Source organism: Phalacrocorax aristotelis, chromosome 7 (genome assembly GCF_949628215.1).
Source record: "Phalacrocorax aristotelis chromosome 7, bGulAri2.1, whole genome shotgun sequence".
NCBI lineage: Eukaryota > Metazoa > Chordata > Aves > Suliformes > Phalacrocoracidae > Phalacrocorax > Phalacrocorax aristotelis.
The window spans coordinates 6,192,177-6,220,118 of NC_134282.1; the positions used below are offsets into that span (position 1 = coordinate 6,192,177).

General features: G+C 37.8%; 2 long non-coding RNA genes across 9 annotated transcripts in view; both read left to right on the plus strand.

Annotated features, from left to right (window-relative positions):
• LOC142059656 (uncharacterized) overlaps positions 1-10,708 on the plus strand; it is a 67,619-nt gene extending 56,911 nt beyond the window's left edge. For all 7 annotated transcript variants that reach the window (XR_012661471.1, XR_012661469.1, XR_012661468.1 and 4 more), the window contains 5 exons: positions 3,015-3,091; positions 3,328-3,409; positions 4,538-4,678; positions 6,886-6,980; positions 9,039-10,708. This is a non-coding gene — a long non-coding RNA (uncharacterized LOC142059656). The remainder of the gene's footprint in view (positions 1-3,014; positions 3,092-3,327; positions 3,410-4,537; positions 4,679-6,885; positions 6,981-9,038) is intronic.
• Positions 10,709-11,583: 875 nt separating this feature from the next.
• LOC142059658 (uncharacterized) lies at positions 11,584-17,929 on the plus strand. Of its 2 annotated transcripts, XR_012661477.1 has the most exons (4): positions 11,584-12,671; positions 13,960-14,045; positions 15,024-15,136; positions 17,759-17,929. It is a non-coding gene; the product is annotated as an uncharacterized LOC142059658 (long non-coding RNA). The 2 variants fall into 2 exon arrangements; XR_012661476.1 differs by having other exon boundaries at positions 11,584-14,045.
• Positions 17,930-27,942: the final 10,013 nt, after the last annotated feature.

A 27,942-nucleotide genomic window follows, 5' to 3' on the forward strand; every position in this document is an offset into this window, starting at 1 on the left:
GAATTAAGCTGATTTCCCCAGGCTGAGTCTGTTTTGCCCACACTGGTAAGCGCTGAGTGATCTCTCCCCATCCTTATCTGGACGCACAAGCCTTTTCTGTCCCCTGCCCAGCTGAGGAGGGGAGTGATAGAGCAGCTTTGGTGGGCACCTGACATCCAGCCAGGGTCAACCCACCACACAATGGAAAGCTTTTCTGAAGATGGCCATATGTTTGTGTCTCTGTATGAATTTATTTTTAGCTCTCCTTTCTCTTCTGCTCTGACTGACCACTGGTCTGGTAGAGATTTGCAGCAAGTTTCATGGCACAAAAAAGGAAATACTATGTCCTCTCAAATTTACATGTGGGTATCAAGGAAATTCTTATAGAATTTTCAACTGTGTCACTAAGTTCTTGTGTGAAGTTTTGTGGAAATCTGTGCTTTGGTTTTTGTCTTTAAAAACCTGACTTCCTCCATTTGATTATTTAAATTCAAATATCTGTGTGTATAATATCTTTCCTCTTAAATTTCTATACATCACAAACAATCAGAGTTGGGCTGTGAGGAGAACAGTAATTTGATTAGGTGTTATTGATTTAGGTACAACTCGTGTCATACATCATCATACTGGGAAAGAAAAAAGATGGAATTTCACCTAAAGTTAACAGCTTCATTAATTTTGTATATATTACTCTTATCCACTTCATTTTTTTTCTTCAGAAGTTTCATTTATGTATAATCTTTATCATTGATCAAATTCCTAACATCATAGGTCATAACATACACTTTAATGTGTAGATATGAACTGTCTGTCTTCCTTCAAACATCCTGTCTATGACCTTTTATGATTCAGCATCATTAAAATATATTTTAAGGTTACAGAGTAAATAATTTGTGAAGATAAAAAATAACTGCTTTCAGTACTCTTGCCTTTAGTAAAAAAAATCTATTTTAGTAGTAGCAGTGTTGATCAAATTCACTTAAAACAATAGGCCAGATGCTTGAAGGATCCTAATGCTGTTCTCACAGAAACTACTCAAATATTGCAAGTAATAATTGACTAATGAAACTTTAAGTTCTACTCTTCTGAAAGGTCATTACGAGAGACGTAATACACAGGTAACAGGCAGAAACAGTTGCCATATCCCATCTTGACTCCTGAGGGAGTCAGTATATGGGGTTCTAGAAACAACATACTCTTTAGTGTGCATGACCACAGGACATAAATTCACAAAATGAGTAGGAAAAATTCCCATGTCGGTGCCACCAAAGTAAAGACGGAATATCTCAGCTGACTGCAGAGGAACGGCTCTGAAGTGACAGGCCGGCAATGAAGAAGAGATTTTGGTTGGGTGACGGGAGTCTCTTTGGCATACTGAAGCACGTGGAGAGAAAATGCATCCAACAGAGTAAGGTGAAGAGGTTCTGGTCCTCACTTCCACCAGCTGGTCCAGCCATTGAAGGGTCAGGATCATCACCCCCAAAAGAGATTCCAGTAGGACCAGCATACTGTAAAACTGATTATAACAAAAAGTGATACATGTATATACAGCATGAAATTTTGGCTGTATTTAAGTTAATGGAGTTTAGCTATTGTCTTCCATGAGAGAAGATAGTAAGTGCTTTGTTTTCATGGTATCTACATACCTCTTATTCTGTCAGGATAGTATGAGGATAGAAAACTGGAAATTTCATTCTGTGAGTGGAACTGAACAACCTGAACAGTGTGACCACTCTGCATCCCAGCAGGGCAAACCGCACACTGTCTTTAGAGAAAAGGGATGTCATGAGCAGATCTCAAACTGCTCTGGGGATTTTTCCCTCTCCTCTGACCCACTTAGAAACATAAGCACACTTCAGCTGAGATAAAAATTATTTTCTTTTGAGTGTGTTTATAAACGCTAAGCAGAAAACTGCCTTCAAGGTGTCAAGGGTTGCAAATTATGCAGGGACCACAGTTAGCTTATAGTGATGTAGAGGATTCCCCCTTAGGGCTGACGACTGTCCTGTCTCCTGACCAGATTCCAGGGTAAGTCTTAAAGTTAGAGCTAGAAAAAGGCAAGTCCCAGTTCATTTTAAATCTGGTCAGATGATAAAGGCAAAGAGTGCTCATTGCAGTGGGAAGGAGAGCCTCCGTCGTACAGAGTGGACCTCAGCATCCTTGTTGTGGTGCACTGTCAGGCTGGGCAAGAACCAGCAAGGAAGCAGAGTATAAAACAATCTCTGGCTCCGGGAAGTAAGAATCTGTCGAGAGCAGAGAAGCCTATGGACATTTTGTAGGAATGGCTGCCTGAAAGCTAAGCGCCTTAACTTGCAACAGTGCCTGTGGCCTTAGGCATGCGGTTATTTTTAGTGTAGATAGTGAATAAAAGTGTTATTGCAAATGGTGATTATGTAGTCTGAAGTACATGTGGATCTTATTGTGTTCCTGCACTCTATCTCTGCTCACCAATACATATGACTAACCACTGCAGCCATAATAATAATTGGGGAAAAAAAAACCCAAACCCAAAACTACAACACAACCTCTAAATGGAAAAATAGTGTATATTATTTTTTTATTTATATCTCTTAAACACTGGTGGGAATGATTGGGAGTAAATGAAGACAGAATATCACCCACAGTCTCTGTAGGAGATTGCTTCCCACACTGACATGTGTGCTTGGGTATTCAGAAGAAATTATATGCACTGAAAATACAACTCATTGTGTCAAAAGAACCTGGTAATTTTGAATTAAAAAAAAATTGTTAAAAGCCAAGTTATGCCCTAGACCAGTAAGCACAGTTTCTGTTGGCATCATAGTCATCCCTAGTAGCAGGAACCTACAGTATTCTGTTCCAGAGCTGATGTTTTGCTAATGATTTTTTATTAAAATTATATTTGCAAAGAACTGCATATTTTACAACATGCAGTCTACCTAGGACTCTTACCAACTTCCTGTGTTCTACTTGTCCTAAGACTTGAAATTTTTTTTGACATTTTCAAACATTTTACCTGGCTGTTTTCTTTAAGACTTGTTTTTTTCCCATCCAAGTTTTGACATGGGGTGACACACATGGCAAGGAGTGGGAACAGTGGTGCTGATCACGATGAAGGATCTCAGCAGCACTGGTAAGAAATTCTTTTCTTTCATTTTTTCACCTCTTTCTATTACGTATGTGCAATTTTTACCTACTGACCTTTATCTCAGTCTTTGTACGCTTCAATAAAACAAAGACTTTCAGCTTCCTGAGTTTTGGGCGATGACTAGGCAAATCATCTTAAATCCCTGCCGAGTTGTTTGGGGCTGGAAGATGTGTGCTGCACATAATGTCCCTTAGCACTTTCAATCTCCTCTTTTATGGCAGGTGGGAAGGAGGGAAAAAAATCAAGTGAATGTGACAGTAAAGAGTGGAGAGGTGCAGAACTGTAATGCTCAAGAGGAGACTGGTAAGACTGGGCTTTTCTGACCCAGGTAGCTGGTACCATGCTTTGGATTTCCATCCAAGAGAGAAAACAGGTTTGAATAAGGAAAGAAGGAAGGTTAACGTATTTGCAGAAGTGAAAGACTACCATGTTGTAACAGACCACCGTAGAGGCTAATTCATGCTGCTGTAAATTATCAGTGATATGTGAAGTTGTCGGTCACCAATGACTTCTGGGCTCGTTGGCTTTCCTCAATCTCTAGATGAATGTTGTTTATATAGAATTGCCATTAGGAGGCATATGTGAGATCTGTTCCTCATACAGGTCTCATCAGCTGAATATGTGGTTGTTGTCAGAAGTCTTAGAGCAAGATAATAACTTTTAAAAAAAAAAAAAAAAAGGTGGTGATATTAATTATGCCACCTCTGGTTTGCATTCCAGTATCAGAGCCCACTGTCCATCTGTGTTCCATGAGCTTTGACACAGCAAGAATAACTGAAAACATTTTAAACAGTGGTAGGTGGATTCTTATGCAGAAGTAAAAAAAGAAAATGGTTTCTAACTCCCTCCTTCAAAATTGAACACCTTTCAGTTTTTCATTTAATATCAAAGGCCTAAATTCTTTTATGAAACATCACATTTTGCCAGATATATCTTAGTTTAACAAGGGTAGAAGGAAAAATCGTGCTTCCAGTAGGGTTTGATTTAAGAGAAAAGGGATTTTTTTTTCATTTTTAATTCAGATCTGTTGCTTTATTCCTTTTATTCCTTTTTCCTGCTAAGCTTTATCTCATTAAAGAAATTAAAGACCTACCTTTCTTTTTATTATGATAAAGGAATAGAATATCTGGACAGTCAGATTATGGATAAAAATATTTGCTGATCTAAAGTTGTATGATTCAGATCAAGTATTAGGGTTTTGGTTTTTTTTAATTTACTTCTTTTATGGCACCTATGTAGTCATAAAATTATATAAAGTTTACTTATAAGCAGTAATCTAAATTTTGAAGTTTCATTTTGGATGAAAATCTACAAATGTAGAAATTTCAGGAATAATCTTATGACAGTGACTCGTGGAAGGCGGAAAGATATGAATGAGAAATACCAGCCTGCTCCTGCGGGGCTGATAACTTTTGTCTGGGTCCATCGCAGCGTAACACTTTCCACAAAAGATTTCCTATGGTCAGAAAATCTATACAGAAGCAGCAGCGGATGAGAAGGGAAGATATGGAAATCCAAGGCTGCCTTTGCCTCTGATGGACACTCTGCAACCTGTAGTGGCTATTTTCCCAGGTGCATTGGGTAATCTAATACACCCCCCGCCCAGCAACCGCAGAGCTGTGCTTCTGCAAACCCTTGGTGACACATTACTTCCCATTGTCTTTTGCTCACTTAGGTTTTTTTGAAGACAACCGCTTGGGTTCATAAATGGCCTGATATTTGGTTTTTTTCCCCCAGCTGTCTTTATATGTGGGGTGCATTTGCTCTGATTAACTGATTTCATTTTAAATGAAGAAAAATTAAGAACTAGTGAACTTCAGCATACTGACAGACAGTGTGAAAGACTAAACCAGATGAGGGAAGAGTAGATATAAATTCAGACCAGTAGACACACATTCTCTTGATTATTAATAAAAGACCTTGTTTTTCTAACTGAGCATCTGGCTTCTCCAAAGAAAAGTGTCAGAAGAAGAAAACGATGGCGGGGAGTGTGTGTGGTCCTTGTCACTTAACCACACAGAGCAGGTGCTCAGGCACTGTCATATTATTCTTGGTTTTTCACTCCTACCAGCAGATTTTGTCAGGTGGTTTGTTGTGTATATTTGGGGTATTTCCCACAGTTCTTCATCTTCTCCTCATGGCTAGAAGCATGTTTCTAGTGTGAACAGCTTGTAAGAAAAAAAGAGCAGCCTAAGAGATCTTTAAAAAGTCAATGGGTCTTTGAGATAACAGCCTGAGTGTCAGCAGTGCCTGCTCGTGACAGAGATTTTAATAGAGGAAAGGGGAAAAGGCCACTACGCTTTTGTGACAGGTGTCAAACATATCAATGATGGCTAAAGAGCAAATCTGTTGTCTGATAACAGGAATGAGCAAGGCTTAGCAGATTACCACAATATCTTTATTTCCTGTATCTTTATGGCAGTTTTATTTCCACAATGCAGGGATGGATGTAACTCTGAAGGAGAAAAAAAGAGAAGCCAAGCCAATTCCCCTTTGCAGCTGAAAGCTAATCAACAGGCAGTCAGCAACAGCAGCAGCATTTGTAAATATGAATCATGTGTTGGTGTGACACTGGGTTAAATTTATTGTAATGGAGTTAGAGAGATTTTACTGAACAGGATTTTTAAAATGTAATTGCATGACAGAAAGAAAATTTAATCGTGAGAAGCAGCAGCTCAAGAACCCTTTGCAGTTTCCAGCAGAGAGAAACTAGATAGAAGGGACTGTCAATCTGATCTTTATTACGGTAAGGATTTATAACAGAACTAGCACTCCTGAGTGTTTCCTTAAATTAGCCAGATTTTCCAAAGCATTCAGTGCCTGGCTAAAATAAAAGTAGCTTCTGCAAAGAACTTTGAAATGAAGTGTTGAAATGTCTTTTCAACAACAAAAAGATGTTTTAATGCACCATTCCCTTTGTCCCCCACCACAAATATGGTGCGTGTGTCCAACGGAGAAATAGACCCGGCCCTTCCTTTATTTACAAGAGAAATCCAGCTTTGAACAACATAACTCTGTTTGCATTTTCAGTATTATGTGGCCTAGACATCTTTAGTACATAATGAAGAAGATAAATCTATTTTGTGTGGGTGCCATCTATCAGATTTTGAGAGGTGCTGTTGCCATGAGCCGGATTACCTGGTACTGCTTGGCTCCTGTGACCTGAACAGGCAAAAGAGCGCCCCGTTATTTTCCTTTAATTACTCAATTAAGTCTGTGGGCTCTTTGCACCATCAGGGCAGCAGACCGAAGCCAGAGTGTAAAGGCAGCCCTGTATGTTGACGTTATAAAGTATGCAATACCTTTTCTTATCCAGTTTTACTTAAGCCCTATTTAGACAATTCTGTTTGCTGTTCAGATGTATTTGAAAGCAACAAAAGCAAGGGTTTTTTTCAGTTCCTTTCTTCCCAAACATGATAATCTTGTTTACATAGGCACCATTTGAATTCACAGATAAACCTTGAAAGAAGATTCATAAGACTGTGCGTGTGTTGCAGGTTTCAATGACGCCAAGCTGTAATAATAAAATTTGGAATAACATTAAATGTAGAATGAATGCTGGTATTCTAATGCAAATTTGAAGTTGATTAGCATTACTAGTTTTAATAATATTAATAGCAACAATGTCGGATGAAATAAAGTGATATTGTCTCTGTTTTATGCAAAAGTTCCTTTTTTATTTTTCGATAGTGATTTTGTATAAATTCAGAATCCCTTCAGATTACCCCATAGCAGAACATACAACCAGATCCTTTCTTTATTCTTGCATTATTTTTCAGTACAATTTCTGAGAGGACTGGCTTGAGAAAGTGTAACAGAACTACATAAATGCCTACACAGAAAAGATTGTGCATAAAAGCTGTATAAATTAAAGGTAAAAATTTTATAATGAATCTCATTCTTGCTTTTTCTTAAACTTCTTGTTTGAAGTAAATGTTTCAGAGGACTAAGAAGCAAGATGCACAATTTGTCTATGTTTCTGGTAGATTCAGTACCAGCTTTTAAGAAGCAACATTTTAAATACAACTTGAAAACATCTGCAGTTTTATCACTATTTATCACTTTTATCGATTTTATCATTATGCACCAAACATTTTAAGAATGAACTTGATTTCAAGTTCTGACATATGAAAATAGTCAATGACTGACATGACTGCCTTAATGCATTCATTGTAAAATAAACATTCTAGGTCACTTAAAGTTTTATCACATTTAGGAAGAAACTCATCAAGGCATGAAGCAGCAGAAAAAGTCTGGGCTTCACCCTTTAGCTCTGACTAAAAAACTGTTTTAACTAGATTACTAATAATTATGAGTCATGACATAAGCCTAAGAGTTTAATGTCACTATTTAATCACATGTGGATTTTATCCACTAAACAACATTATGACTCAGTTTATCACTGTATCGTTATTTATCCTGCAAGGATAAGGTTAACCTAAAAGAGCAATGAAATACAATAGATAAGTTCAGACCATTTATGCTTTTTTGGTGTCTTCCAGCTGCCACTGAAATTGCGCTTTTTAATAACAAAAGTCCTTTACTTCAAAGACAAGACTTGTCTAAGTTCAAACTACAGTCAATATTAGCCTAAATGGATAAAGCTGCATAAATGCAGGTTAGTTAAGTATTTTAAATTAAATATATTTGGAAAAAAGACTGGAAAATGGTGAGGACAATAATCGGATTTGTATTTGTAGAAATGAAAAAAGGCAAAAAGCATTAAACAGCATATATGTAAAGCACATGAAGTAATTAGCTTAGCCAGGAGAATGAGAGATGATAGGTAGTGGAGTACCTAGTAAGCAACCCATTGAGACAAAGCTATATTAATTCAAATTTCTAAGTATCTAGATTGCTTTCTTAAGCAGAATGGAAAATTAATTAAAAAATGAAAACAGTCATGACATTTAACTCTATTCAAAATGAAAATAAGGTGAATGAATCAGACATTCTAGAAAAAAAAGAAAATGAAAAACTTCGATACTAAACAGGCAAAAATTAAGTACAGAATTAATGTTTTTCAGCCTCTTGAGTATTTCCAGAGTGATACCTCTCATCAGAGGTCCACATTTTGTAGCTTGTCTCGGTCTCTAGCTAATGGTTTAATCACAGAAAAACCATCTTTCTCTTTTGTTACTTTACTCTTCATTTACTGATCATCTTCAACAAGGCAGGGTTGTGAAAAAATTATCATAGAACTATAAATTTGAACATTCTGGGGAAAATTTTCAGAGTGGGAATGGTACATTTGTCTTTGAAATTAAAATTCTCCCTTCACGATAGGCCCATAAGCCCTTTTGTCTTCATTTTAACAGGGTCTCTGATTTGCTTTCTTCTGCTGTCTTAAAATACTTCATGTACTTAATGTAGTCTGTCTAAATATAGAGTCTTTTAGATAAAAGGCTGCCAGAGATACTGAAGAATGTATGGCAGGCTGTTGTTTCATATATAATCAGAGTTTTATATACTTTTATTCTTTAATATATATATGTAATTAATTATATTATAAAATATATACTTGTTATAAAATATTAAGCTTACAGTATATCCACTATTGTATTATATTTACTATGATGTAAAATTGTAACATAATATGCATATAACATAGTATATAATACTAAACATATTATGGTATTGGACTCTCTACATGAACAGTTCCTGTGTCCAGAATTATCGTTACAGTGCTCCATCCCATATTCTGGGGAGACATGGGAGTCTTTTAATCTAATATAGACCATGTTGAAGCCAAAGAAGGTGAGACATGATCCTCACTGTACCTATGGAAGTATCTATTTCCTTTCATCTCCTGATAATTAACATGGGCAAATGGCCTATAGACACAGTTTAAGGCACATCAGGCTGCCCTCAGCTGTTTTCCTTCTGAGGACTGGTCTGAATAGAATTCAACCACACTGAACTCTCTTTCTAGGAATGAACTGTCCCAGGTGTACCTGCTGCAGCACGGACTTACCCACAGCCACAGATGCTTCGAGGTGTACCTTCTCCAGCATGGAATTATCCTTGGGCCGCCATCCCTCCAGAGGCATACCTGCTGCGGCACAGACGTAACCACGGCCACAGGTGCTTTGCGATGTACCTGCTCTGCATGGACATATGTATGGTCCCAGATGCTCTGGGGTGTCCCACTCCCACGTGGACTCATCCCCAGGTCACAGTCCCTTTGACTCAAGGTCAGCGATGCCCTGACCATCTGCCAGCCCAGGTGCACGGCTGTTGGTGTTACCAAAATGTTCCCAGGCGCAGCAGAGTCAGACGATCAGCAGTGCAGCCTTACAGCAGCAAAAGCAAAAAGCAGCCACTGACGATCACTAGGCTCTAACATACAGTCAGGCAGGCAAGTCCCATGGCAAGCACAGGAGCCTGACCATTAATAGCTGAACAGCAATAACAGCTATAAATGCGATCTGGCACATTCCAACCAAACCTGTTGTTATCTCGAACCTTTTGAGCCCCACATTGGGCACCAAAAGGACTGTTGTCAGCAACTCAGCCCCACCCAGCTGCTCGCTCACTCCCCCCTCAGTGGGATGGGGGAGAGAATCAGAAGAGTAAAAGTGAGAAAACTCATGGGTTGAGATAAAGGCAGTTTAATAGGTAGAGCAAAAGCTGTGTGCACAAGCAAAGCAAAACAGGGAATTCATTAACTCCTTCCCATGGGCAGGCAGGCGTTCAGCCATCCCCAGGACAGCAGTAACGGTGACTTGGGAAGACAAATACCATCATTTGGAACGTCCCCCCCTTCCTCCTCCTTCCCCCAGCTCTATGTGCTGTGCATGACACCCTGGGGTCAGTTTGGCCTTATCTCTGTGCAAGCCCTGCTCAACAGGAACTAAAACATCCCTGTGTGATCAACATTGTTTCCAGCACAAATCCAAAACAGAGCCCCATACCAGCTGCTGGGAAGCAAATTAACTCTGTCCCAGCCAAAACCAGCACACTGGGTTTGGAGCACTTTAATTCTAGGAAGAAGACAAAAACTGTCTGAAGAACCATATTGCCTGAGAAGGCTGTTATAAGTACCTTAAAAAATTCTAGAGTAGGAAAACCAAGATTAGTCACATTCTCAAGTATATACTTTGTGAGAGGCTGGTGGGAAACACTAACGGTCTAACCCTGCTCCATTGTCCACTCTCACAACTATTCTTATAAGTCAACACATTACAGTGAGTAGGACTCTTCCGTATGAGCAAAGAAATATGTAAAGTGAGTAAGTAGGACAGAAAAGGCCCTTAGTGGCTTTGCTAAGAAACTTATTGAAAAAAGTAGTTAGTGAGTAGTGTGCCAGACCCCGAGCTCAAAGGTCTGGAAATACTCTCGTCACGCAGACTAAAAAAAGAATCCTGCATTTTTCACGAAACCTTAATTTATTTATAACTAAGCACAAGACTAAACTCCCTTTCCCCAAGTCTGCTTCACTGTTCAGTCATAGGTAGGTATAGAAACAGAAATTATAGGGGTAACTATTGAAACGTACCATTTAATTACTTATTAAGATACTTTATATGTTTGTAGTTAATATTGTTGTTTTAGAAGAAATAACCTACAGAAATGGACTAATGTTGCCATATGTTCTTAATGAAGCAGGTAGTGGGAATAAAAATAGTTTGGAAAAACCATACATAAGATTGCTTTTTGTTCAGAAGTTACAAATGAATGAACAGGAGCAGATACCGAAAAGATGTTTCACAGATATGTATTTTGAGGACTTTGAGTTCAATCAGTGCGGGTGACTGCAAGTTTTGAGGTTTTTGAGGTTTTTTTTCCGTTGGACCTTGGACTAGCTCTTGATCCCAAGTCATGCCTATGAATAATCAGGGAGGAAAATGGCTCCCATCATACAAGTCACATTAGCTTAGTTTTCCTCTGGGAATAAGGAAAGCAACGATTTAAGCCTTAGTGGAAATGGCTGGGCATTACACTGTTTTTTTCAGAAAGCTGCTTCTACAGTGCATTAACCCCAGCCGAGCCACCTGAAAAAACTGAGAATGGGACCTACTAGAGAGTGTTCCTTCTCTACATATTTTGTGAGCTCTCTAGTGCTCCTCAGTGCTTTCTAGATTAAAAACCAGGAGACATATATACTGGCATGCTGCGTATCAATAATAAATTGAGGGTATTTACTTCACTGTGACATGTATTTTTGTTGGATAAACTACATATGAGATGTGTGGTCAGAAACTCTCCTTGATGTCCCGCCTAAAACAGTGACACTGCACCTGATAGAAATCCTTACCTGGTAGAAAATAGTACCAGAAAAGGAGTTTTCTTCAAAATACCCTGAATACTCTTCCCTGAGGTTGTCCACATATTTAGCAACTACTCCAACCCTCCAGAAGTTTTTGTTCAGAAGGATTTCTTTTTCAGAACTTAAAAGCACAAGAATAGAGTCTATTTGTCTGAAAATAAGCCTTGTTTCCTTAGAGGCATAGTTGGATTTCCTAAAGAGATATTAACTCCCATTTGGTTTAATATTGATAGGTAGTTTTCTAGGAATTCAATATCTTGTTGACTGTTCAAAGATTGAGAGGAAAAAAAAAGGTAACATAGTACATCTTTTTGATCACAGGGAAACCTTCTGGGGAAGTCTGGGAAATTAAAAGCCATTGATACTATTTCTCTGTGATTAATAGGTCAGCGAAGAGCTGCAGTTTTGAGCTGCATTTCTGACCATTCAGGTAACCTTTTTCATTGAAGATGTACATTTAGCCACAGGCCGACGTTTTACTGAACATTTTCTGATGTTAGCCCGTAGACAAGCAGTTTATTTTTAAGTGACTCTGAGCAACTGCACTTTAATGACAGTGACAGCTAATTCTGATCTCATTTTTGCAATTGCATTTGCATTTACGTTTGCATTTGCAAGGAAATGCAATTGCATTCCTTCCAGTAACATGCCAGCAAATATATATGACTGTGGCACTTGCAAACAATCCACAATGAATAATTCACTCGGTGAGTTCAGAGTCTGTTTCACAACATGGAATCATCATAAGTAGATTATAATTTCCTTGAATGTATTCATGATTAGACTGAACTTTGGTGAGTTGTTTTCCATTGTGGATTAACTGTCAGCAATTAACTGCATGCCTGATCCTTGATATTTAGCATTTGAGGTGTGTTAATTTTTGGTGATAGGCTTTTATTGAATGCTTCTTTTTCTGCATGTCTCCAAAGGGATCAGTTGGAAGACAGCATAGAGAAAAGTTTATTAAACAAATATGGGACTTTGTGGATAAGGAAGATGTTTTTTTTCAGAAGAAAATATTTCCCTCTTAACTAGAGCAGAACCAGACATCTGTTATGCAAAATAAAGAAGGTTGTTTTCTATTTGAAAGAAGGGAACATTGACCGAGCACGGAGGAGCCACCAGGGCAAATATAGAAACCTGCCGGGAACTGCAGACATGCACAGAACAGTACGCTTTTGCTGGACAGACTTAATCTCTGGCAACAAAAGATGGTGGTATCTTACTTCTGCTTATGCAAAACATTTTAAACATGACATAAATTAACAGAAATAACTGAAATCTCTGCAAACTAAGGTAAGCAGCACTTCTATACCCATTTTTGTCTTGTCAAAGCCAGTACTGCCTCCAAGTTAATGAGAATGAACTCAATCCTCACAGTAACATTTCCATGACTATTTTAGAAAAGCAATAGTAAGGTTCTGCTGTGACAATATTTACTTTATACTAGTGTGTTTATGCTTAAATCATACATCTTCCTTTACATCTCCTTCTATGGTCAAGCTTTCTTCAGTCCTAACAGAAATAGTTATTGGAGTCATTATATTATGTTTTATTTGAGGTACTAACATTTTAAAATTGTATGCCAAAATACTTTGGTCTTATCTTTCACTCGGATTCAGCTGCATTCTCTTCAACCTATGTCCAGCTGAATTCTATCCTGATAACACAGCTTATGTTTATCAGACACTGTGAAATAAATGTTGCCTTTTAAAAGGCGTGCTGCTGTTGTCTACATCATTTCTTTTCAGTCGCTGAAGATCACATGTATTTTTTTCCTTCGCTGTGAATCACTTTATCTGAGTCGACTCTGTCATTACTTTCCTTGTGTGTGAAAAAGTCAGTAAAACTGCGGAAATATTTCAGAAACAGAAACACTGGGGAACACGAGTCCCAGTTTCTGAGGTGCCAGCTCCGTTGCAGGCCAGTCGTGATCTCTGTCGTGATCTGCTCCGTAATTTTGCTGCGTGGGTGGTGTGACTTTTTTCCCTGCGTGTTCCCTGACTCACAGAGCATTTGATAAAGTGCGGGGAGAAAGGAGAGAAGCGAGGGCGCAGACTGGCCATTAAAGCTGTACTTGTACTGCAGTGAAATGCAAGTTCTTCTGTAAGAAATGCGTCCTGAGCAAAGCAGGAGGGTTAAGACCCAGCCATCCACAAAGCCCCATGCACATACACCGGACTGTGAGAGTCTTTTTGTGATAAATGTGTTGTGGGCAGCAGCAGCCAGCAGCGCTGGGGAGCCCAGAGGCAGAATGCTGTGTTTAACGTCCTCTGGTGGATATATCAACTCTTTTCTTAGCTCTTTCTTACCTCATTTAAACAATTTCTATTATGGTTTATCATAGTCCAATAGCAGCATAACGGTGGGATAATGTGGAACGGAGCGCTACCAGTATAATTTGTTTGCCTGAGGAAACTTCGAACTCCTAGAAAATAATATAATATTGTAATATAATAATAATATTTAAGGATGTATAATAATGTATAATAATACATGATTCTGTATAAAAATTGTATAAGTATTATTTATAAATCTACTTTAAAAATATGTACTTAAAGTATTATTGCATATCTACAAATAGGAAGAAAATACAGAGGCATTTCATTAAAACTAAAAAGGCAAAAGTCTGTAAGGGTGAATCTCTATAATCCTGATTCAAGAAAAAAGGTAGGATGGAATATTTATAAATTCTTTACGGACTCTAGATAACGGAGTTATTCTGCACAGAATTAGACCCAAATGGAAAAAGGTGAAATGAAACAGAAGACATTTTACTTGAATGTATGTCTGTCAAAATTCTTCCTCAAATGATTGATGAAAAATGGCTAAGCTTCTGAGTTAATCAATGCTGTAACAAAAAACAGTGTGTCGGGCACAATTTAATTTTTTATAGTACTTGATGGCTTTGCTTTAATTGCAAATTTATTACCAAAATAAACCTGAAAGGTAGATGAACTGGAAATAATCCACATATAGCAAACTAGAGGTTACGACTAAAGTACATCTAATGCACTTCTCTCTTTCTTGGGTATGTACAATACCCATTGAAGCAATAACAATCATAGAAGAAAAATATAATCCATAAATACCTTCAGATTGTATTAGCATTATGCGGTGGATCAAACATATTCTTGAAGTAAATTAATTTTCTTTGATGGAGTTACATCATAGAGAAGTTCGGTTCAGTGTATTTAATTTCCACTGCGCGTATTGAACAGGGGAAGGGTGTTTAAGCTCATAATTGGCACACCAATGTATGGAAGAGAAGTAAATATGCTATTAATTAGGAGCTAAATATTGACACATAGCAAGATTAAATTATAGCAAAACACTAAATGTAACTTGCTTAATGCATTATTAAGTATCCAAATATTGTGTATATGGAATTGTAATTATATGCTTGGATTCTGAACTGATTATATGGCAAGAAAAAATAAGATTTTTCCAAATACTTGGGTCTGGCTTGTCTTCACCCCGACAAAAGTCAGTGACAAAAATAGAATTAACCACTGTTGTGTTTTGTCCCACCTATTACAACTTGTCACAAGGAACAGTCACGTTGCTTCCATCAGGGTACGAGCTACTATACAAAGCTGTCACATTAACAAAATCCTCAATTTACTTTTGCGTTGTACTTCATTACAGGAGAAAGCTGTGTCACTGAGCCTCATCCAGTATGGATTTAGCGTTTGTCTTTTGATTGCTTTGTGTCAGGCATGCAATGTGAAATTCTTGGTAACAACACCACAACAGGTTTGGTAAGAGTAACTTTTCATAGCACTTATAGATGTTCCTCAAAATGTTAGCACGGGAGAAGAAACCTCTGGGAAAGGTAGAAAGGCAGGTTGTAATTTTTCACACAAGATTCAGACCTTTGCAAGAAGTGACATTAGAATTTGCAGCACCATAAGGACTTCAGAAATGCTCGAAAGCATTTGTAGCAGAGAAAACGGAAAGGAATATGAATTATTAGTGCGTGTCATTGGTAATCCTATTTCACATCATGGTTACAGAACTTTTCCGACTTCAGAGACAGCAATCCTAACAGAATATACTGATTTCGATCCTTATCTCAGTTTGATAAGATTCATTAAAAGCTGAAAAATTAGCAGGCTGGTTGCCTTAGAACCAAGACATATAAATAAGTTAATACCTGTGGATACAAGTGGGAGGAAGAACAGTTTTTAAATGAAAACACTTTAATATACAGAAAAAGTGTTACATAGTTTTTGACATGTGGCTTGTTTTTTGTGGGTTTGTGGGGGTTTTTTGTTGTTTTTTTGGGTCCGGCCCCGTTCCCACCCCCACCCCGGGAAATACTATTGAGATATTTTAAATGATTTTTTTTTTACAGGAGATAAAAGGTCTCTCGTAATTTGGCACTTGTTCAGGGTATATTTTATTACAGTAGCTGAAAAGTTATGCCATTAGGGCATAAATATGTATAGGTTGTTAGTATAATCACATTAACAGCTTAAGTTCTGCCCATGTAGCTGAAGGAACAAAAACCCTTGTGATTTAAATATGTTTTAATAGTGATAACTGTTATACTGGATATCAAAGTAATACCATGTTAAAACCTATATATATGCTATTATCATAGACACAGGTCTATGTAAATATCTGTCTTGAAATATGTTTTAATAACTACTTTAAAATACTTCCACTTACAGATGATGATTATGCATGTAAAATAAATAAGATGAAAATAATTAGGATAAATAAAATAACTTACACAACGAGGGTAGACATAAGATTATGGCTGGTCCATTAAAGTCTATGAATATCTGCCCATTGACTTCAATTAGCTTTGAATTAGGCACTTAAGCAGCAGGAAGCAAATGGAATATTCTATTTGATTATCCTGGTCAATGAGCAATGAATGCATAAAAATAACTGTCCACAGACCCCAACGGAACAGGCTTCGCTAAACTAAGCTAAAGAACAGCAACTTTTCACAATGTTATTCTTACTTATTTTTTTTTTGCCCAAAGCATTCTGGGTATTTCAGAGGTAAGGAAGAGCTAACTTCTATGTCTATGATGAATTTAGGTGCAGTTTTAAGGTGGCAGAAGGGCAGGGGTCCACAAGGCACATTAATATTATTGAAAACTTATTTCAAGGGGATTTTTTTTTATGGTTTCAAATAATTTTTCACTATAAAGCCCAGAAGACGTGCTATATGCCACAAACACAACCAGCAGCCAGAGCTGAAGAACAAGGAAGACATAGTGGCTTTAAGCAAACCCTGCATGGAGTCACCACCACCTTCTGCAGTGGTTAACAGAAGTGGTGGGTGACCACAGTGCTGCAGGTGAGAGGAGGCCCAAACAGAAACCAGCACAAATAATGTTTAATGGGCTGAGACAGTCAGTGTTTGGGTAATAAATGTATCAATTTACCAAATTTACTAAAAGTAGGTCAGTGGTTAATTGGGGAATTCATAGGCCTGCCAAGTCCTGCAGCCCTGCCATGAATCTCGCCAGTGCCAACCACAGCCGAAGTGGTATCTCATACAGTTTCCTTGATCAGCCACTTTGCTGTGTTCAGGGTCAATGGCTGATGCCAAGAGGTTAATTCACCCAGAGGCCTCCCTGCTGTTGCCTCTAGCATCAGTGGTCGGCTGCCCCAGAACAGCCGTCTCAATAAATCAGGAGTTTTCAGGCTGACAGAGAGGATCTTCCTCTGTCCTCTGGGCTTCATTATTTCTTCTCAGGCTAATTCTTTGTTTATTTCATTGCCTCTTACCCTCTTCTGAAGTGGTTTGGTATTTATCCCTAACTTTAACAAGCAATTTGGACATCTCTGGATCTGAAAAATATGGCCAATTACTTTGTGCCAATTGCTGTAGGTCTCTAGCAGGAGGAAAAATAATTACTACAAGCAAACCATATTTTTTAGCCTTTCTTAATCCAAAGTTGATCCAAACCATACAGTTCTGGTAACGGTTTAGAGATATATGGTTTGATGCCAGCTGGAAGGAGCAATATTGGAGGACTTCTCTGTTTTACACTTCTGAATATATCAGAAATGGCAAGCATTCCCAAGGAACATTTAAAATTAAGTAAAATAGAAAAGAACTTTGGTTATCATTCACAAAAAAGAAAAATCAGTGTTATATCTAATTTCACCAAAGGGAAAGTGTACAAAACAATAATTGAAATGCAAAAGAAACATGCTTACTAAAACTGAATATATTGTACAGTATTTTGGCACAATTGCAAGGACAAATGAGACACGACCTCTTGCTACATTTAAAGTATTAATTACAGAACATTGAGAACTGGAAACTTTTAGATTATGCCTTAAAGACTGTAGTATAGGAAATTACGACATAGTAAGTTTGGGAGTTTATTATTATTTCTTTTTTATTCTTATAGTAAAAGGTACCTTGAAAAAAATGAATACAGAGCCAGATGTCTGCTGAGGTAGAGGAGCTAAAACACTCTTCAAAAGCTTAGAACTACAAAACTAGCAGTCTACCTCTGGGAGACAATGCCAAAGAAAACAAATACAATTAGATGCTTTTGACCATCAGTCTTACAAATTATATAGGTAAGCACTCCCTACCCCTACTGATACCCATAATCAAGAACACTTGAGCAAGGGGAGCAAAAAGGAGTTGTTATGAGCTGTGATTAACCTGAGCATTAACAGCTGGGATTCTCCAGCTACAGAGGTTGGAGGGGTTTTGAATCTTGCTGGTTTCAGCTCTGACGGCTTGAGCAACTATGCAGAGTAAGAGAGACTCTAAGCAGAGAATGTGTAGTTGAAAAAGTCTAATGTCAACTCAGAAACACAGGCCATCAGGCTGAAGAACAGTGACTAACATCCAGACCTGAACTAACACCTGTGGAATTTGAGGAATGATGGGCCAGATGGGTTAAAATATCATTGATGTATTTTACAATAACAATTTACATATTGATTAAAACCCATAATTTAGATTGCCTCAGGTTTGCTCTGAGCTGTTATACCGATACCTGGCAGCCTCTTAACTGTGGATGGAGGAAAATTACTTGTACTGTCAATAGCTGTTTACCTATATTAAAATAATTAGCAATCAGAGTGTACTCCACTGCCTTGCACACAGGGAGTCTAATTAACTTTCTCCTTTGAATTTATACATCTACTAACAAATAAATGGAAAGCCATCCCATGCCCTCCATCGTGGGAATGTGTCTGTTTTTATTTTGGAAAGGCAAATACCAGTTCAAACATGGACATGCATTATGTCAGAGGTTTGTCATTGTATCTTTCCAGCCCATCATACCATTATGCTCTGTTATTCAACACAGGGCATTATTCAACATGTTACAGAGTGATGCACTGCAGTGACAAAGTGTTAATCTCCATTAAAAATGTAAAAGACATACAGCTATTTTCATCTGGGGAAGCTGCTGCTGATTCATCTGTGGCCCTTCCCAGCTGAGGCGAAGCGGCAGCCATATCTCTCAAGCTATTACAAATTACTGGAGAACCATCCTTCAGTTCAACTTCCAGCAGCAGAAGCTGGAAAGTAAAATTGCTTTATAAAAAGATGAAGTCCAGTGCTCTTTTTTTGCTACTTAATATATTACTAAAATGGAATAGCATGACTTTCCTATTATTTGCAGATGATTGTCAGAGATTTAAGTACATTGGGTATCATTACGATAGCGGACATTATTTTACTCTGAAAATACATCAACATGCTACATCTTTCTGCAGTGCAAGGCTTCCAACTGACTCTGTAGCAGTTTCTGCTCATCTTCTTGGGGGTTTGGGGAATCTAATGGCCTCCTGCAGAGAGCAGAGCCAGGGTTACAAATGGGCATTGAACGCCGAGAATAAGAAAATACCACATTGGCAATACTTCTTTGGAAAATATAGAAGAAAGAGGTGCCCCTAATAATATAATTTCAACCACTCTTTTTTTTTTGAATGGCTGTAGAGACTGGACAGGGCCTGTTAACGACGTTGCATAGCGCTGCAAAGGCATCGCAGGCTGGTAGGCTTGGGAGAGTTGCAAAGAAATGTTGGTTTCATCTGCTCCCTAATGTGTTGCTTGCATTGTCTGGCACATTTTCCCTCACATGGTTACTGAAACTTTTCTGATGGCATTGAATTCCTACTCATAACCCTTAACAATTGTGCTTTTCACTGAGAAATTTAATCCACTCTTTATATGTTAATCTTAATAATGGCAACGTAAATAAAAAGGAAATAGGGAAGAGGATAATTAGAGAAAGCTCAAGGAGGATGGTCTAGGCCCTATGGCTAGACTGATAGAGTGACATTTACATGTCTTATTTGTTTCTAAGAAAGGTGCAATTTAACTTCAGAAATGCAGACTCTTCTTGTGCTTTTACATTGGACACGGCACGTTAAACGTGATGACCACAGACAGATCACAAGATCCATGCAAAGTTGGGAACTGTAGGGTAAGGCAAAAAATGTAGTGGCTAAACCCCAATGGAACAGGTAACCCGAAGGGACTTAGTCCACGAGGCAATACTCATTCCCTGACACAAAAAAATACAAGACCATGAATAAATACAGAGAAAGGGAGGGTAAATATCAAGCCTGGAAACAAAAAACCTCATAGAAAATAAAAATGGAAAAGCTTTTATTATCCTAATTGGGAGAGCTTATGAGAAATTATGTAAAACATTACCATGAACAATGTCTGAAAACCATATAAATTGGTAAAATTGTGTGATGGGTGACACCAATTATATTTAAGAGATACCATTTTCTTAATCAGAAATAGAAGAAACAAAGCAAAACAGTGCATTTATGTTACAGATCTGAGCTCTCAGACATTCTCATGCAGTTATAAATAGGCTGTTTAAATAGGGTAGTTTGTGGGACATGTAATTCCAGCTGACATGAGGAATTGCTGAAAAGCGAGAGGAAACCTGTCTGTGTGCTGCTTGTTAGAGTAACAGCTTGTGACTGCACTCAGAAACAATTCACCTAAAGACCCTGTCTCCTTCTGTTACAAGGAGCACAACAATGGATTTTTGACTCTGATGAGGAGTGCCATAGGTGATTACGAATAATAGTAAGCAAATATTAATTCACTGTCACAAGAAACTTAAGTGTAAGAATGAGTATGAAACGATACCTAAATTAGATGAAGCACGGTAAATACTTTTTCAAACACTAATTTAAGAAGTATGCAAAAAGAAATAAACAAAAAACCCACCCAGAGCATTCTAATTTATAAACCTTGTTCTTTAAAACCATAGAAATCCTGTATTTTACCTTACGCTTGTGCGAAGATAAAGATCATATTCTGGGCTGTGCCAACACTGAACTGAGCAAATACTCCATGACTCCATTAGCACAATGACAAGCCAGGCTAATAATTAGCCTTGGCATAATCCTAGTATGGCCACATGACTTTTGGTTGTCTTGATGCACGGGTCAAGTCCTGTGAGAACACACCATACATCTAAATACAACATGTAAACACTCCCAGAGACACAGAGCACTTTGTACCATTGTTTAAAAGATTAGTGAAGGTGTAACATCCGTCAGCATCTACAGCTCATATAGGTAGGTGGATATCTATTTTTTACACCCCTTTATTGAGAAGAAATGCATGTCATTATGGATTTATAGATCTCCTAAATTTTGTCTGTGTTTACATACTGCCTAGCAATGCAGCTTGCAGGTGCTGCTGTAACATACAAATTGAATAAATAGGAGAATAATGGTATTAAGAATCAAGGACTTTTACTTTCGACTCATATTTTAATTGTAGTTGTTCTTCTATGCAAATGTTACTGTTGGGAAGAGAGTTATGGGAAAGCCCAGAAATATCCATGCTATTAATTTTAACTCTATATGCATTCCCAGCCATGAAAGTAATAAACAAATGCATTCTATTCGTAAACTAATAAATATATATGTTCTCATACATAAATTTTTAAAACTTTCAGAAAAGTGCAGAATTTGCTGTTATTTAGAAAGACTTAGGAGAAAACACAGGAGTTTTGCCTCAGAGGCAGGGAAAGCTAAGACTGTAAACGAGGACTGACGCCCTGGCACTTGACAAGCCGGCTGGTAGATCCTCTCTGGGGTCAGCTGTGGGACCAGGTGTGCTTCTCACTGGGGAGGCTATAAAAGTGGGTTGTGGGACACCAGTCAAGGGCTTTTGTGGAGCTGATCAAGCAGCTGCCCTGAAGTAAAGCTGAGGGATGAGGGTAAGAAAATGTTGCTGAGGAGGGCTGTTGGGGGCTGGCGTACCGTGTGGATGTAGCGGTTAGAGCATCCTCTCCTTTGAGGGGTTATAACAGGTGGTTAAAGGGAAGAAAGTTTTATGTGGAGAGACAGGGCTACAAGGGAAGGCACAGATTATTCTTATGGCTCTGAAAGGCTACTAGGGAATGAGAATACAGTTTTGCCTCTGTCTTCAAGACTTCTCTTTTGTATATTTCATAATTTTTTCATATCTATGACAAAGACTGCTTCAAACTTCTGCTTGCTTTCTCTGGGGCAGTTATCGGTAGTCTGTATAGCTAAGCTGATCCCTCTACGTTACTTTACCACACCACTAATTTTCAAGGAAACAAAACACAGGAACTGACATCAAGTTTTCAATAATTTAAAGCTGACCTTATGAGGAGTAGAGATCTTTTTTAGATAAATTCAGCTGTATTATTTGGCTGAGTAATGAGCGGGCAGAGTTACGAGTGGGTATAACTTATCAGAGTTTAACCAGCACTTGATACATCCCATGAAAATTTACTGGAACATATAACCTAAATTAGCACAGGGTTAACCTGTCTCTTGAAGAGAGGCTGCAGGCTGTATTGGACCCTGTTGTGCTGGGAGATGTCCCATGAGGCGTGGCAGGTTTGAATTCAAACTTGTGCATTTTATGACTCATCTGGGAGTGGGAGTAAATGTCAGCTTGTTGAATTTCTAGCCTGATATTAAACTAGAGAACTCCTGCCCAAAACCAGGGACTTAATATAAGAGAGCCAAGGAGATCAGATACATGGGAAGAAAACGCAAAAGGACACCTTTTTTATATAAATCATTTACAACATGTTCTGAATGGGTGGTAGAAACCTGAGGAACAGTAGTGCAGAGAGTGTGGCTCAGAGAAACCTAATCTGCTACGTAGTTTAAAAACATGATCCCAATACTACCCCCAAAGCCCTGTTTACAAAGGACATCACAGCAGTGAGAAGAACATTTTTCTCTTTAGAGCACCAGCCTCAGCTGCAACTCGATCTAGTGGTATTTTCTAGGTGTAACAAGATAAAAAAGGAGTTGTTCTGAGGGTATCCAGAGAAGGCAGATTTCAGAAAAAAAGAGGGTGTGAATAATTTCTTGGAAAATGCAAAAAGAGATAAGTTGCTTCCTGTGCTTTTCTTTGTATACAAGTCTACAGAAGGGGCTGAAATCCAGATTTCTGGCACTGACTGTGCACAGCCATTGCCTGGTTATATACCACATCCCTCTGGTCATTGAACAGAAGAAATGTTATGTTTGTGCTTCTCTGACTATATTAATTGCCAAGGACCCATGTGATCACGTATAGGAAATGTTTGGAGGAGTAAAGGAATAGATTATATGGGTCTTTCCCAACTATGCACTTTTTTTTTCCAGCTGCTGAAATCAACTTTTATTTCCCTTATGGAGAAGGCCCCTCCTGACTGTAATGACAGCAAGAGAACTAGAGGAATCTTATAAAAACACTTGGAAAGTTGCTTGCTGATTCATGTGACAACAATTGGTGTCTGAAATGGAGCTAATTAATATTCTCATTATGATAATCACATTCAACATTTCCCTTTATTTTTCCAGGCTCTTTCCTTAGCTATCTGTCTCTGAGATAAGAAAATTATTATCAGTGTATCAGCCCAGATACATTTCAGGGGAAGAATGGCAAGAATTAATTCTGGTCTATCTGAGGAGAGTACAATTAAGAAGCCTTCATGACGAGACTAAGTCTCCAGACTATTGAATCAGATATCCTCAATTCAGATTGCTCTGAACCTAATATTCCATTCGCTTTCCAAAATGCACTTAGAAATAATCACCGCTGTAAAGGCGGGGGGGGAAGCCACCTCTAAATGGTCTGAGACAAAGCAGTCATTTCACAATAATAAAAGCTTGTTTACAAAGTTAAAGGTAAAATATTTTTTTGCCTTTTTAAAATGTTAATTTTATTGGTACAGTGATACTGTACAGTGACGTCTTATTTTAAGATTGGTATCTTTTGGACGTTCTCTTTGACCCCTCATTTTTCACACTTATTTTCTCTGCTGGTTGGACATATGATCAACACACTGATAGCTCTGAAAGAATAATTATAATAGATGATACTGCCTGATCTTTTTTTTTTAACTGGAAACTCATTTGGGTCACATTATCCAAGCTTTGACACATTGATGGCTTGTCATGTGTTTTGTAAAGAATTCAGGGGGAAGGAAGAAAAAAGAAAAAACAACTTCAGATTTGATTAATGCTTTCCACAAATACAAATTAATATAACTCTGACTTCCAACTTGTCTTTGGTTCTCTAGAACACAATGAATTTTGTGTTCCCTGTCCTCTGGAGGTCATGACTGTAGCTAATGAATACAGGGAATTAAAACACCCCTCGGGGGCGGGGAGGGGGGGGGTGGTGAGGAAACAACCTACCAACCAAAATACTCCCAGCCAGAATTTTCACCTATGTCAAAGAATGGGAGTGCAACATCAAAGGACATAGTCATATCTTAGTGTCCTTTCCTTTCCTAGTCACTTCTTAACTTACCTTTGGAAAAAAATGGTCATCAAATAATTCCATCTGTGGTGCTTGGAGTGGTCTCTAGGATTTTTCAAGCACAAGTCTTCATTTCTGGAGCCAAGCTTAATAGATAACTTTAAACCTGGTGGTTTAGTAGGCTTGAAATTAGCCTGGAAGCAACAGGAAGACAGTCAAGCCACAGCAGATGAGTATTTATTTACGCATTGCGTGGATTCGCTTGAAGTCTAATCCTCTGAACTGAAGATAGAGGATTTCAGTAAGGCCTGTCAGATGAGGTTTTGCTGGCATGAGATACCACTAGAGATGTCTGAAAATCTGCTGAATAAAGTCCCAAACCTGATATGTACTAAAAGAAAAACAAAACAAAACCCCCACGCGTTTGCCTTAATAGACTCCACTGAGAACTCATCACTGCGCCACAGCCTTTCCCTTCTGCAAGTAGCAGCCAACTTTATGGTTCGCATTTCTTGCACTGTTTCATAGTTTATGTCCGCTTGTTTAGCTTCAAGTTCCAGATCCAGGCGACGCCCAAAATGCAACTAGCAGCTAACAGGCTCTACTGGGCTTCCTCAGCTGATTTCACTAAGAAACTGAAATATTTTCCTAGCTTTCAAGCAACAAAGCAGTAAATGCACTCATTTTCTGGTGAAATTGTGAGCTCCAAAACAGGGAGGAAAAAAGGAGGAATCCACATGGCAAAAAGCTAATGCAAATCTCTCTTGTGTGCTGTCCACACTTTAGAGGCAGAATTAAAGTAATGTTACTATTACAAGACTGTCAGTCTAACTTCATCTTTAAGATTAGATTCTGCTTTCAGTTAATCTATTTACCTGTTATAACCTTCAAGTTCATACCAGAATTTAAAATGTTTCAAGGCATGAATAACCTTTTCTGCAACTGACAAGCTATAGGAAAAAAAAATGCTAGAATGGTATTTTAATGTAGCCTAGCACGGAAGTTATGTCTATGATCAAATATGCCCAGATAAAGTTTACTTTCATCTCCCAACCTGAAGTCCTAGTCTTTGGATTATTTTACCTGAACAAGAAGTTACCTCTTCAATTATGTAATCAAAGGACTTCTCCTTAAATAATGGGAAGCAGAGACCTTTTGAGGATGCTAGATTGCATGATAAAAGTTTTTTTTTCTACCATTTAATGAAATTGGTCACTGATTTGCAGTTCAAAGAAGAAAATACATGAACCTGGTCCTCACTCAAGAGGAATGGAAGAAAGATATATTGCCAGACTGAACAGTTTTTTAATGGCATGAACTTTTCATTTTTTTATATTTTTTTTCTGTGGTGTTTTTAGTTAAATGTTTCCATGAAGCAAACTTCAGGAAATTTTTTTACCTTTATAGATTAAATCCAGCACTAATTTTAGCCTAATTTTGGCACTAATCTTAGCAACTAACATATTTAAAAACATTAAGATAGTGTGCCAACATTTAAATCATTATATAAATGTATTAACTCGGACTGGCAAGAAAAAGGGGCAGAGTGGCTGAACAAGCTCACATAGCCTGTTAAGTCTAAATACAAATCTCACACTTTATTTGTGGGTAAATGCTGTTTAAGGCAAATGTATCATCCAAAGTGAATTTCCCTAGGGTATGACCCAATGATTATATCATTAAGGATCTCACTAACTATCTGGGTTTGCTCCTGTTGCTGAGACAGCTCCTGGCTGGATTAACCACCCATCTAGATCTGCTTCGTTGTCTAGTAGTGGTGGGAAAACCGCCAGGATGCTCAGTGGTAAGCAAGTATTGAATGGGGAATAGAAGTGCTACATGTACACTCAACTTAATTCACAAGGAATAGAATAGAAAGGATAGAAAAAGAAAATAGGACAAATTTGCTGGAGATGTTTCTGTACTATTGAGTCATAGCCTTTTACTCTGAACATGACTTTCATTCTTTCAATTTATTGAGAATGCACATTGGGCTAAAGAGTTATTTATATCCTTAATAAAAATAATTCCTTTTCTCTCTTTTTATTCTGTGGCTTATTTATCTGCTGTCTAATAATTCATCAAAGCTGGAAACTACCAGTGTTGATGGTAAGACTTATTGTTGTGACGCCTATTTTTAATTAAATGTTCTCGAAGAAATTTTAAATCTAATCCTTCTGGGCCTATATCAGGGAAAACACCCTATACTATTTCTTTTTCCTTCCTCTCATATATATATACCTTATCCCTGAGGGTGACTTGAATATACTTTTATTTAGTTTTGTCAGACTTGTCCATAGCTGACCACTCTGACTACAGTGTTTGATTCTGGAGAAAGTTAACTTTAATTACTTGGAATAGCAATATTTCCAGTATAACTTATAGAAGCTGGTAGTAGCTTTGGGCCGTAACAGGTGAATATAGGAAGAGACATGTGGTGACTAATAGGAAAAATTAAAAAAATATTTTTAATGTGACTTTTTTTCTTTGTGGGTTGGCTTCCCCAGGTATTTGTGTGATCAAGCTGTCCTGTGAGAAATGCTTATGATAAGACTGAGTTGGTTCAAAAAGCCTGGTTACAACTAAGCATTTGTGAAACTTTCATGGTTTACAGTCTAGCTGTGAAACTTACTAAATACAGAAAGAGTCAACCCATAATGAATTTTTAAGCTCATAAGAACAGAACAAAATATATTTTAACACTTAGTGCATAATTTACCACAGCAAGGGGGGCAGGTCCTAAGATCCCTAGCTATGCAACTAACACAAGTGGAAAAAATCTGCCTCCATTCTTCATATCTCGGTGCATGCACTTGTACGACCATGGGAAAAAGAAAATTAAATTCAAATTCTGTAACCCCCCAATAAATCTTACATTAGTCTGGTGGGACCTGTGACTCTGAGACCTCAGTGAGCCAGAAGAAAAAGCTTTAGCATTTTCCATCACTTCCTAACCCACTTATCTTCCAGCGTTCTCTGAGTGTTTCAGAGCCTTTGAGACAACATCAACAACTTCTCCTATTTTGGAGAATGATATTCATCCAATCAAGGAAGAGAAATTACATGAATGCAATTATGTGATTAATCACAGCTGACCAGCAAAGATCCCATGCAGGTCCAGAGTGCTGAACATGGATGCTCAACAAGCAAAACACATTGGAGGGAGCAACTATTGCATAAGCCCATGTAACGAATTTAGAGGACTCGAGATCTGCTCATTAATAATTCATGAACTGAAGATGAAGCTAACTTTGACAAATTATTATTTTTCCATTTCTGATAATAAGCATTTTCATTTCAGGTTTCATGAGATTTTTATCCCTGAACTGCAATAAAGTATTTCTGTACTAAGAAATTTCGGGGAATTAATTCATTCATAATGCAGAGAGAGGGAAGAAATTACTTGCCTTGGAATTCGAAAAATAATTTCTGATTTCTTTTAGTAGATAATTCCTCAAAATCACCTCTCCATGTCAGTGTATCTCTGTGTGGAAATTAAATCAATTTGTTACATTGTTACAAATACATGATTATGGTGTTAGTGAAAAGAAACATCCTAGACTTTTGCACATCAAAAAATTCCTTTTAAATATATTTTATTTCAGTCTTGTCTTCTACACTGCTTGGAGTTCATAGAGCAAGGCTGAGATCTCCATTCCTACTCACTGCAACTGGTTAAATTAAGTACTGCTGCTCTTTTTGACCTTAACAATTTACCAGTATTTGAAGTCTGTCAGGATTGATCTCTGCTGAAAATATGTTTGCTTAGAAATTGATAGCATGTTAATGATGTAACAGTCCTTATATAAAAATTCGTTTTCAGAAATTCCTATTTCCTGAGCCTAATAGGAGCCA